This window comes from Triticum aestivum, chromosome 5A (genome assembly GCF_018294505.1).
Source record: "Triticum aestivum cultivar Chinese Spring chromosome 5A, IWGSC CS RefSeq v2.1, whole genome shotgun sequence".
Lineage (NCBI taxonomy): Eukaryota > Viridiplantae > Streptophyta > Magnoliopsida > Poales > Poaceae > Triticum > Triticum aestivum.
This window is the reverse complement of record NC_057806.1, coordinates 657556408-657567887: the sequence shown is the minus strand read 5'-3', so window position 1 is coordinate 657567887 and position 11480 is coordinate 657556408. Positions and strand designations below refer to the sequence as shown.

The 11480-nt window shown below is 43.1% G+C and overlaps 1 pseudogene; it reads right to left on the bottom strand.

Annotated features, from left to right (window-relative positions):
- Window positions 1-3793: 3793 nt before the first annotated feature.
- On the bottom strand, window positions 3794-4384 carry LOC123101734 (uncharacterized; annotated as a pseudogene).
- Window positions 4385-11480: the final 7096 nt, after the last annotated feature.

Sequence of the window (11480 nt, the reverse complement as noted above, 5' to 3'; positions counted from 1 at the left end):
TTTATTGGCCGGAGAGTTGTCTCGGTCATGTCTGCATGGTTCCCGTACCCGTAGGGTCTACACACTTAAGGTTCGATGACGCTAGGGTTATAGGGAATAGATACACGTGGTTACCGAATGTTGTTTGGAGTCCCGGATGAGATCCCGGACGTCACGAGGAGTTCCGGAATGGTCCGGAGGTAAAGATTTATATATAGGAAGTCCTGTTTTGGTCGCCGGAAAAGTTTCGGGTTTTATCGGTAATGTACCGGGACCACCGGGAGGGTCCCGGTGGTCCACCAAGTGGGGCCACCAGCCCCGGAGGTCTGCATGGGCCAAGTGTGAGAGGGGACCAGCCCCTGGTGGGCTGGTGCGCCCCCCCCCACCAAGGCCCAAGGCGCAAGGGAGAGTGGAAGGGGGCAATCCCTAGGCTCAGATGGGCCTAAGGCCCACCTAGTGGTGCGCCCCCCTCTCTCCCCCCTTGGCCGCCCCCTAGATGGGATCTAGGGCTGGACGCCACCCCTAGGGGTGGAAACCTAGGTGGGGGCGCAGCCCCTCCCCTCCCCCTATATATACTTGAGGTTTTGGGCTGCCATAGAGACGATTGAATCTCCTTCTTGGCGCAGCCCTACCCCTCTCCCTCCTCGTCTCTTGCGGTGCTTGGCGAAGCCCTGCTGGAGTACCACGCTCCTCCACCACCACCACGCCGTCGTGCTGCTGCTGGATGGAGTCTTCCCCAACCTCTCCTTCTCCCCTTGCTGGATCAAGGCGTAGGAGACGTCACCGGGCTGTACGTGTGTTGAACACGGAGGTGCCGTCCGTTCGGCACTAGGATCATCGGTGATTTGGATCACGACGAGTACGACTCCATCAACCCCGTTCACTTGAACGCTTCCGCTTAGCGATCTACAAGGGTATGTAGATGCACTCTCCTTCCCCTCGTTGCTAGATTACTCCATAGATTGATCTTGGTGATGCGTAGAAAATTTTGAATTTCTGCTACGTTCCCCAACAGATCCATCCATAACCAGGTATTCCCGCTCCTTTCCGATGGCGTCCATGGCAGACACCCCACCCCACAACTATTTGGCCAAATACCAATGAGAATTTACCGTTCTTTACTTTGAAACAAGCAGATGGCAGCATACTCGATGATGAAGGATGAGTTGTTGTACAATGCCCGGTTGGCTAGAAGTGCGGACTTTGTAGGCATAAAGCAAGAGGGCACAATATTTTGGCAAAATGTGCACTGTTGGTTTCACAAGCGAAAGTACTTTGTGTCCTACAACTTGCAGACGATCATGAAGGCAATGTGAAGTCGCTAGCCTATATCTATAGTAGACCGTCTCAAACTTTGCATGAACTATTGGTCTATTGCATTGCGGTCGCATGGGTGGAAAGAGAGTAGCCCGACGCATAAATCATGGAGATCATAAGTTTTTCTTTTGTTGCTCTATATGTTGATCAATTTATTTATTCACTTAACGGAGGGCAGGCCATTCATGTTGATGATCACCTTATTGTATACCCCGGATGCGCTCCTGCGTTGTATGAAACAACGGAGGTCAGGTCATTCATATTGATGCATTGTTGGATGAAGGCCAACGGGCACAGTGTGCGGATGAACAACACTTCGTGCCCTACAACTTGTTGAACATCTAGTTATTTGGAATGTAATATTTATATTTGAACTATTGTTGCACTAGAATGTTTGGATGCTATTTATGGATGAATTATGCTTTTTTCTACAATTCTTTTGAGTGCTCCCAACACAGGGGAAAAAATAAATAAGGGGTGTACATTTGATGCACAAAGTTTTTTTTGCGACAAAACTTATATTAATCTTCAGTCATGGCAGTACAACGAACACCAGAAATAACAAAAATTACATCCACATCTGTAGACCACATAGCGCCGACTACAAGCACTGAAGCGAACCAAAGGCGCACCGCCGTCATTGCCCCTCCCACGCCGAAGCCGGACGAAACTTGTTGTAGTAGACAGTCGGGAAGTCGTCGTGCTAACACCTCATAGGACCAACGCGACAGAACAGCAACCGCCGCCGATGAAGAGTAACGTAGATCGGAATGATCCAATCTGAAAACACATGAACGTAGACGAATTACGATCAGATCCGAGCAAATCCAGCAAGGACAGATCCGCTGGAGACACGCCTCCACACACTCACCAATGATGCTAGACGCACCATTGAAACGGGGGCTAGACGGGAAGAACCTTATTCTATCTTCAGGGAGCCGCCATCGTCTCGTCTTTCCGAGTAGGACACAAACTCTAATAAAACACGAAGAAACAACTGAAAACAGAGCCCTCCCTAATGCCACCTGAGACGAGGCGGACCAACGGCGGCGCCGGCGAGAGGCAAGGGAACCATAGACTTTTGTTGGGGGAGGAGGCAGCCCGCTTGGGAAAGAATGACAAAGTTGGATGGCCGGCTTCCTTATCTGTGTTCGAACGTGCAGTGTGTCCGATTTAAAGTACGAGCAGTTTTTTTTTTGAGAACTTAAAGTACACAGTTGGAGATGTCCTTATTACAAGCTCTAGGGCAAAAGGAAATATTAAAAGATGCAAAAGTCAAGCAACTGTGAATCCGTGAGAAGGAGGAACCAAAGTGCTGACAAAAAAAAACAAACAAACAAGAACGATGTTCCGTTCACAAGTCGCAGTGCCGTACGTGTCCGACACCGGGTCAACCACGTACGATCAGCCAATGCATCGCACTGCAGCACGCTTGACTACGTACCTAGCTAGGGTGGAGTTGATCCCTGTCCGTTTTTGATCGTCTTGATCTCCTGAGCGATCAATGGCAGCCGTGGAAACTGGGGAAGTCGTCAAGGCGACCGACGACATGAAGAGCGACGCCACCCAAGAGCCGCAGTCGTCGCCGGCAAACGTCTCCCTGGACCTGGAGGACGAGGAGGAGCTCTTGATCCGCAGCTTGCAGTACGACCTGTGGATGCGGCTCATCGTGGCGCACTACATCCAGAAGCTCAAGCTGGACATGAAGAAGGACATCGACATCCACAGGTCCCTCCTCCGCGACAACGCCGGCGAGAGCGACAGGCTGCGGCGCAGTGTGCTCGCCAGTCTGGCGGCCAGAGAGTCGGAGTCGGACGTCGACGACGACGACACCGCAGAGGCAGACGTCGACGGGTCCGAAGACGAGGAGGAGCACCAGTCCGTCGCCCTGAGGGAGTTTAGGGACCTGTACGCCAGAGCTAGCGACGTGGACCGTCGCTTCGAGGAGTTCGACGGGATCATGTGGGCGCACTACGACCCCGACCTGGAGGACAACGAGACGCGCAAGGCCACCGTGGCGCGGCTGTGGCGCCGCCTGGAGAAGGAGCTCGACGACCGAGCAGACGCCGTCGTCTCCGGCGCGTTCAACTACTCGTTTGCACCGCCCACGCCGAGGCACCAATCGCTTGGCTGATCAACATCTTCGTACAGTCAACAAATTCGCATGGCATATACTAGGCTATTAGCTATTCTTACGCACTAAAGATTGTGAAATTAGGTCACAAGAGACTGTAATGATCTGTTTATATTTCCAGTAAAAGATAAAAAGTAGCAGCAGTGTAATTCGGGAAGCACACAAGACAGTGAAATATACAGGCAGGCTCGGCGTGAGTGGTGCAAACTATACTGTCATTCTTACTGTCATGTACTCCATATTTCAACAAACAGGCACCTGAAACAGTTGACTATACGCTCATTCCTACTGCCTGTATATCTCACTGCCTGTATCTTTGTTTCATATGACGAACTATACTGTCATTCCTACTACTACGTGAGTTCACTTCATGTTCTTTGAGACCTTCGTGATCCACTCCATCTTGGATTCTTCCCACTCGTGCAAGTACCCTCGGATACGCTCGTTCCGGACAATGGCACCTGAAACAGGCTCGCCGGTCACAGGACAGATATGCCCGTTCTTCTCAAACCAATCCTTAAGGTACTGTCTGTCAAATCAATCATTAGTTCTCACTACTAAAAAACAATTATATGCAGCTAAAACTTTGAGCACACACTAAGAGAATTACCTTCCCCGTGGCAATTGTCACCGGGTCAATCATAAGCTCGCCCGACAATGGACAAGTATGATATTCTGGAGTATCACAATCCCTCGTACACTTCTCTACAAGCTCCGCATCCCTTAGATTATCCATTGCAAGCCTGAATAGGAGGGTAGGCTTGCGCCCGCCCGCTCGCTGTCTATCACGCAGCGCTCTGAAATGATTACAAGCAGCAAGCCTCTCTTGGTAACGCAACGCTCACAGTTTCTCACAATTCTTACATCAGTCCATTCCCTTCTTGGTGACGAGTAAGAATCTCCACAAAATTCAACGTGCAGAGGGTACGGAACTCCCTGCGCGGTGGTTTTCATCAAACGAATTGTTCTTAGTAAGTTGCATTAATGTTTAAGCCAATTATATGAGTATTGTATCAATGGCAAACAGTAGGAGAATTCCAGAATATAATCATCGGATTGGAAATCACATGTTTTGACACTTCAGAAACAGTATGTCTAAATTTACAAATTACACTCCAGAAACAGTTTTGACACTCCAGTCTATTTGATTATTTTAGAACACAAACAACTATTTCATATGATGAAACTAAATACGAAATGTAAATCATAAACTTAACGTGGCTTGAGTATGAACTTACATCATCATCATTGTCAGACCATTTTACCGCAACCTCATTATTGAGCCACTGCTTGTATGATTGATTTAGAGACTGCAATCAAAGGAGCAAACTATGCTTACTGGGTGAAAGTATTATTCTTGGAAAGAAATGGTGAAACAAGATACATGGCATAAATAGAAGCATATAAAAATAAGATAAAAGTTCTTTGTTTTCTTATCCCAAGTTTCTACTCTTGAGAAACAATACGTCATAGTGCGCCAGCAACTACTAAGTAATATAAAGATACAACCCTGCAAAAATACTACTGCAGTTTTATGATTTACAGTTTTGGCACAAGCAAATATGTATGCTATTTAACAGTTTAACAGTATCACAATGCAATTTTCGCCTTTTGGGCAGAACATTAGTTATGAAGAACAAAGTTGAAACATGTGCAGAAAATCAAGGGCAATCTGCGCTGCTCATTTAGTAACATCAAGCAATTGTGCGAGATTGTCAGTTACATACCCAGAAGCTAACAACACCAGCATAATTATCTAATTAGTACTGCTATAAAGAGGTAAAGAAGCTAACAACACCAGCATAATTATCTAATTAGTACTGCTAAAGAGTTAAAGATAGACCTACATTTGATTCCATGGATCTGTAAAAAATGATGAAAGAGCAGTAAAGGTTCAAAGGAACTGCCATAAACGATGAAGTAGCAGTAAAGGTTCAGTTAATTTGATTGAATGGGACTGTTAACAATGAACACTGATGTTCTGGATTTGCACTAAACGGAGCATACCCTAATTCTTTTAATTCTTAACCAAAGGCAATAAACATTTTACTGAAATAGTACAAAATATTTTCCACTGGCACGAACCTACAAATTTTTCACTTGCAGCAAAAGTGCGAAACATGCTATCATACCAAATACAGTAGAAGAATCAATTAGCACAAGCCTGGACACCTTTTTTGAAAAGGGGGTTATCCCCGGCCTCTGCACCAGAACGATGTATATGGCCATAATTATTAATAAGCAAAATGTTCAACACAAGTCTTCATGTCTCAAGCAAAGAACGAAAAAGGCTCACAAGGAGCTAAAAAGTAATAGAGAAGCCACAATTGGCCGGCATTAAAAGATAGGAAAACTAATTACCTATCCTATTACATGACCGCCATCCAAACCGGTTGGAAATAACCCGTGTTACCATCTCTCATTGGGTAGATCCAGTAACCATACGCTCCCTGGCCTCCGCCAGAGTGAGTAGCAACCATATACGGATCAACGCAGTGGCTTGGAAAATAACCTGCAAAAAATGAATATTTGTTGTTCTGTTAAAGACCAAATCATTTCTGCAGTTTCAGACCGCCCATAATAAAGCACATACTCCTACACGAATATGTCTCGATGTTTCAGAGTCTGTCCCATCTAACCACGTTCCAAATAACGTGTTGATAGTATTCGGAGGAGTAATATTAAATGCTATGTGAACCGTCCGCCATAATTTTTTTGCCAAAGGCAATCAAGAAAGAGGTGTTTGATGGATTCATCATGGTCGCAGAAACTACATCTTGTAGATTATGTCTAGTTGTGTTTTGCCAAATTATCCTTGGTTAAAATGAAGGAGTCTGGATGAAGGAGTTCATATCCGATCTAGGTGTCATACCTAGTGCATCGGGTCCAATGAAAATCTTTTGTAACAATACTGGTACAATTGCCTTGGCAAAGGAATCCAGATTTCATAAAAGAACCAAGCACATCAAGAGACGCTTCAATTCCATCCGGGATCAAGTCCAGGTGGGAGACATAGAAATTTGCAAGATACATACGGATCTGAATGTTGCAGACCCGTTGACTAAGCCTCTTCCATGAGCAAAACATGATCAACACCAAGGCTCCATGGGTGTTAGAATCATTACTGTGTAATCTAGATTATTGACTCTAGTGCAAGTGGGAGACTGAAGGAAATATGCCCTAGAGGCAATAATAAAGTTATTATTTATTTCCTTATATCATGATACATGTTTATTATTCATGCTAGAATTGTATTAACCGGAAACATAATACTTGTGTGAATACATAGACAAGCAGAGTGTCACTAGTATGCCTCTACTTGACTAGCTCGTTGATCAAAGATGGTTATGTTTCCTAGCCATTGACATGAGTTGTCATTTGATTAACGGGACATCATTAGGAGAATGATGTGATTGACTTGACCCATTCCGTCAGCTTAGCACACGATCGTTTAGTATTCTGCTATTGCTTTCTTCATGACTTATACATGTCCCTATGACTATGAGATTATGTAACTCCCGTTTACCGGAGGAACACTTTGTGTGCTACCAAACGTCACAACGTAACTGGGTGATTATAAAGGTGCTCTACAGGTGTCTCTGAAGGTACTTGTTGGGTTGGCGTATTTTAAGATTATGATTTATCACTCCGATTGTCGGAGAGGTATCTCTGGACCCACTCGGTAATGCACATCACTTAAGCCTTGCAAGCATTGCAACTAATGAGTTAGTTGCGGGATGATGTATTACGGAACGAGTAAAGAGACTTGCCGGTAATGAGATTGAACTAGGCATTGAGATACCGATGATCGAATCTCGGGCAAGTAACATACCGATGACAAAGGGAACAACGTATGTTGTTATGCAGTTTGACCGATAAAGATCTTCGTAGAATATGTGGGAGCCAATATGAGCATCCAGGTTCCGCTATTGGTTATTGACCTGAGACGTGTCTCGATCATGTCTACATAGTTCTCGAACCCGTAGGGTCCGCACGCTTAAAGTTTTGATGACAGTTATATTATGAGTTTATATGTTTTGATGTACCGAAGGTTGTTCGGAGTCCCCGATGTGATCACGGACATAACGAGTGATACGTCTCCATCATATCTACTTTTCCAAACACTTTTGCCCTTATTTTGGACTCTAACTTGCATGATTTGAATGGAACTAACCCGGACTGACGCTGTTTTCAGCAAAATTACTATGGTGTTATTTATGTGCAGAAAAAAACGTTCTCGGAATGACCTGAAACTTCACAGAGCCACTTTTTGGAAAATATAAAAAATACCTGCAAAAGAGGAAGGCCAGGGCCCCACCACCTGTCCACGAGGGTGGGGGGCGCGCCTGCCCTCCTAGGGCACGCCCCCTACCTCGTGGGCCCCCTGGTGCCTCTCTGACTCCAACTCCAACTCTATATATTGTGTTTCGGGGAGAAAAAAAATCAGAGAGAAGAAATCATCGCGTTTTATGATACGGAGCCGCAGCCAAGCCCTAAAACCTCTCGGGAGGGCTGATCTGGAGTCCGTTCGGGGCTCCGGAGAGGGGAATCCATCGCCATCGTCATCATCAACCATCCTCCATCACCAATTTCATGATGCTCACCGCCGTGCGTGAGTAATTCCATCGTAGGCTTGCTAGACGGTGATGGGTTGGATGAGATTTATCATGTAATCGAGTTAGTTTTGTTAGGGTTTGGTCCCTAGTATCCACTATGTTCTGAGATTGATGTTGCTATGACTTTTCTATGCTTAATGCTTGTCACTAGGGCCCGAGTGCCATGATTTCAGATCTGAACCTATTATGTTTTCATCAATATATGAGAGTTTTTGATCCTATCTTGCAAGTCTATAGTCACCTATTATGTGTTATGATCCGTTAACCCCGAAGTGACAGTAATCGGGATACTTACCGGTGATGATCGTAGTTTGAGGAGTTCATGTATTCACTATGTGTTAATGCTTTGTTCCGGTTCTCTATTAAAAGGAGGCCTTAATATCCCTTAGTTTCCGTGAGGACCCCGCTGCCACGGGAGGGTAGGACAAAAGATGTCATGCAAGTTCTTTTCCATAAGCACGTATGACTATACTCGGAATACATGCCTACATTACATTGATGAACTGGAGCTAGTTCTGTGTCACCATAGGTTATGACTGTTACATGATGAACCGCATCCGGCATAATTCTCCATCACCGATCCATTGCCTACGAGTTTTCCATATACTTTTCTTCGCTTATTTACTTTCCCGTTGCTATTGCTATCATCACTACAAAATACCAAAAACATTACTTTTACTACTGTTACCTTTTGCTACCATTACCACTACTATCATATTACCTTGCTACTAAACACTTTGCTGCAGATATTAAGTTTCCAGGTGTGGTTGAATTGACAACTCAGCTGCTAATACTTGAGAATATTCTTTGGCTCCCCTTGTGTCGAATCAATAAATTTGGGTTGAATACTTTACCCTCGAAAACTGTTGCGTTCCCCTATTCTTGTGGGTTATCAAGACTATTTTCTGGCGCCGTTGCCGGGGAGCATAGCTCTATTCTTTGAGTCACTTGGGATATATATCTGCTTATCATTATGAAGAACTTGAGAGATCCAAAAACCAAGATCTATCCCTCAACTACGAGGGGAGGTAAGGAACTGCCATCTAGCTCTGCACTTGATTCACCTTTTGTTTTGAGTAAGCTTGCGACACCTACACCTACTTCTGCTATTCGTTCTGATATGTCGCATGTTATTGATGATGCCACTTCTGCTATGCATGATACTTATGATGAAACTACTTCTATGCCTGATACTACTGTGCCACTTAGTGATTTTCTTGATCAACAAATTGCTAGGGCTAGAGAGATTGAAAATATTGAATCTGATAATACTGATGAAAGTGATGATGAAGAATCACTTGTTATTCCTAAGGGTTATGTTTTTGATCAAGAAGCTTCTTTAGCTATTTTAGCTTGCAAAGATAGTTATGAACTCAAAAGGTTATTAGCTAAATGGAATAAGCAATCTCTAAATGCTAGAATGAAACCTGATCCTGCTTTTGCTACTTCACCTATCTGTGTTACTGATAAGGATTATGAATTCTCTGTTGATCCTGATATAATTACTTTGGTTGAATCTGATCCTTTTCATGGTTATGAATCTGAAACCGTTGTGGCACATCTTACTAAATTAAATGATATAGCCACCCTGTTCACTAAAGATGAGAGAACTCGTTACTTTTACATCCTTAAAATATTTCCGTTCTCATTAAAGGGTGATGCTAATATATGGTTTAATTCTCTTGATCCTGGTTGTGTGCGTAGTCCCCAGGATATGATTTATTACTTCTCTGCTAAATATTTCCCTGCTCATAAGAAACAAGCTGCTTTAAGGGATATATATAATCTTGTGCAAATTGAAGAAGAGAGTCTCCCACAAGCTTGGGGGAGGCTTCTCCAATTACTTAATGCTCTGCCTGATCATCCTCTTAAGAAAAATGAAATACTTGATATCTTTTATAATGGACTAACCGATGCCTCCAGAGATTACCTGGATAGTTGTGCTGGTTCTGTTTTCAGGGAAAGAACACCAGATGAAGCTGAAATTCTATTGAATAATATGTTGGCAAATGAAAATAATTGGACACCTCCGGAGCCAGTTCCTGAGCCTATTCCTAAACCAACTCTGAAGAAGAGGGGTATTCTATTTCTCAGTCCTGAAGATATGCAAGAGGCAAAGAAATCTATGAAAGAAAAATGTATTAAAGCTGAAGATGTTAAGAATTTACCTCCTATTGAAGAAATACATGATCTTAATTTACCGCCTGTTGAAGAAATATATGATCTTAATCCTTTACCTATTGAAGAAACCCATGGTCTTGATAACCCGACACATGTAGTAAAGGTAAATTCTCTTATAGATATGATAAAGCTGAAATCCCATTTACTAAGTTTGCTAGCCCATGCTTAGATGAGTTTGATAAATTTATGGCTAAGCAAGAAGATTTTAATGCTTATTTTGGTAGACAATTAAAATACGCTTGAACACTTGGGTGATTATGTGGCTAATGCTAAAGGTGAACTTAAACTTATTAGTAAACATGCTTCCATGGTTACCACTCAAGTAGAACAAGTACTTAAGGCTCAAAATGATTTGCTCAATGAATTGAATAGTAAGAAAAATGATAATGTTGTTAGAGTTTTGACTAGAGGTGGTAGAATGACTTAGGAACCTTTGTATCCTGAAGGCCATCCTAAAAGAATTGAGCAAGATTCTCAGAGAAATAATATAGATGCACCTAGTTCTTCTAAAAAGAAGAAAAAGAAAAATGATAGGACTTTGCATGCTTCTAGTGAACCTATTACTGAAACACCTGAGAATCCAAATGATATTTCTATTTTTGATGTTGAAACACAATCTGGTAATGAACCTGAATATAGTGATAATGTTATTGATGATGCTCAACATAGTAATGATAATGATATAGAAATCGAACCTGCTGTTGATCTTGATAACCCACAATCAAAGAATCAACGTTATGATAAAAAATATTTTGTTGCTAGGAAACATGGTAAAGAAAGAGAGCCTTGGGTTCAAAAACCCATGCCTTTTTCTCCCAGACCATCCAAGAAAAAGGATGATGAGGATTTCAAGCGCTTTGCTGAAATGATTAGACCTATCTTTTTGCGTATGCGATTAACTGATATGCTCAAAACAAATCGTTATGCTAAGTACATGAAAGATATTATTACAAATAAAAGAAAGATACCGGAAGCTGAAATTTTCACCATGCTTGCTAATTATACTTTTAAAGGTGGAATACCAAAGAAACTTGGAGATCCAGGAGTACCCACTATACCATGCTCCATTAAAAGAAACTATGTTAAAACTGCTTTATGTGATCTTGGAGCCGGTTTTAGTGTTATGCCTCTCTCTTTATACCGTAGACTTGATTTGAATAAGTTGACACCTACTGAAATATCTTTGCAAATGGCTGATAAATCAACTGCTATACCTGTCGGTATTTGTGAGGATGTGCCTGTTGTAGTTTCAA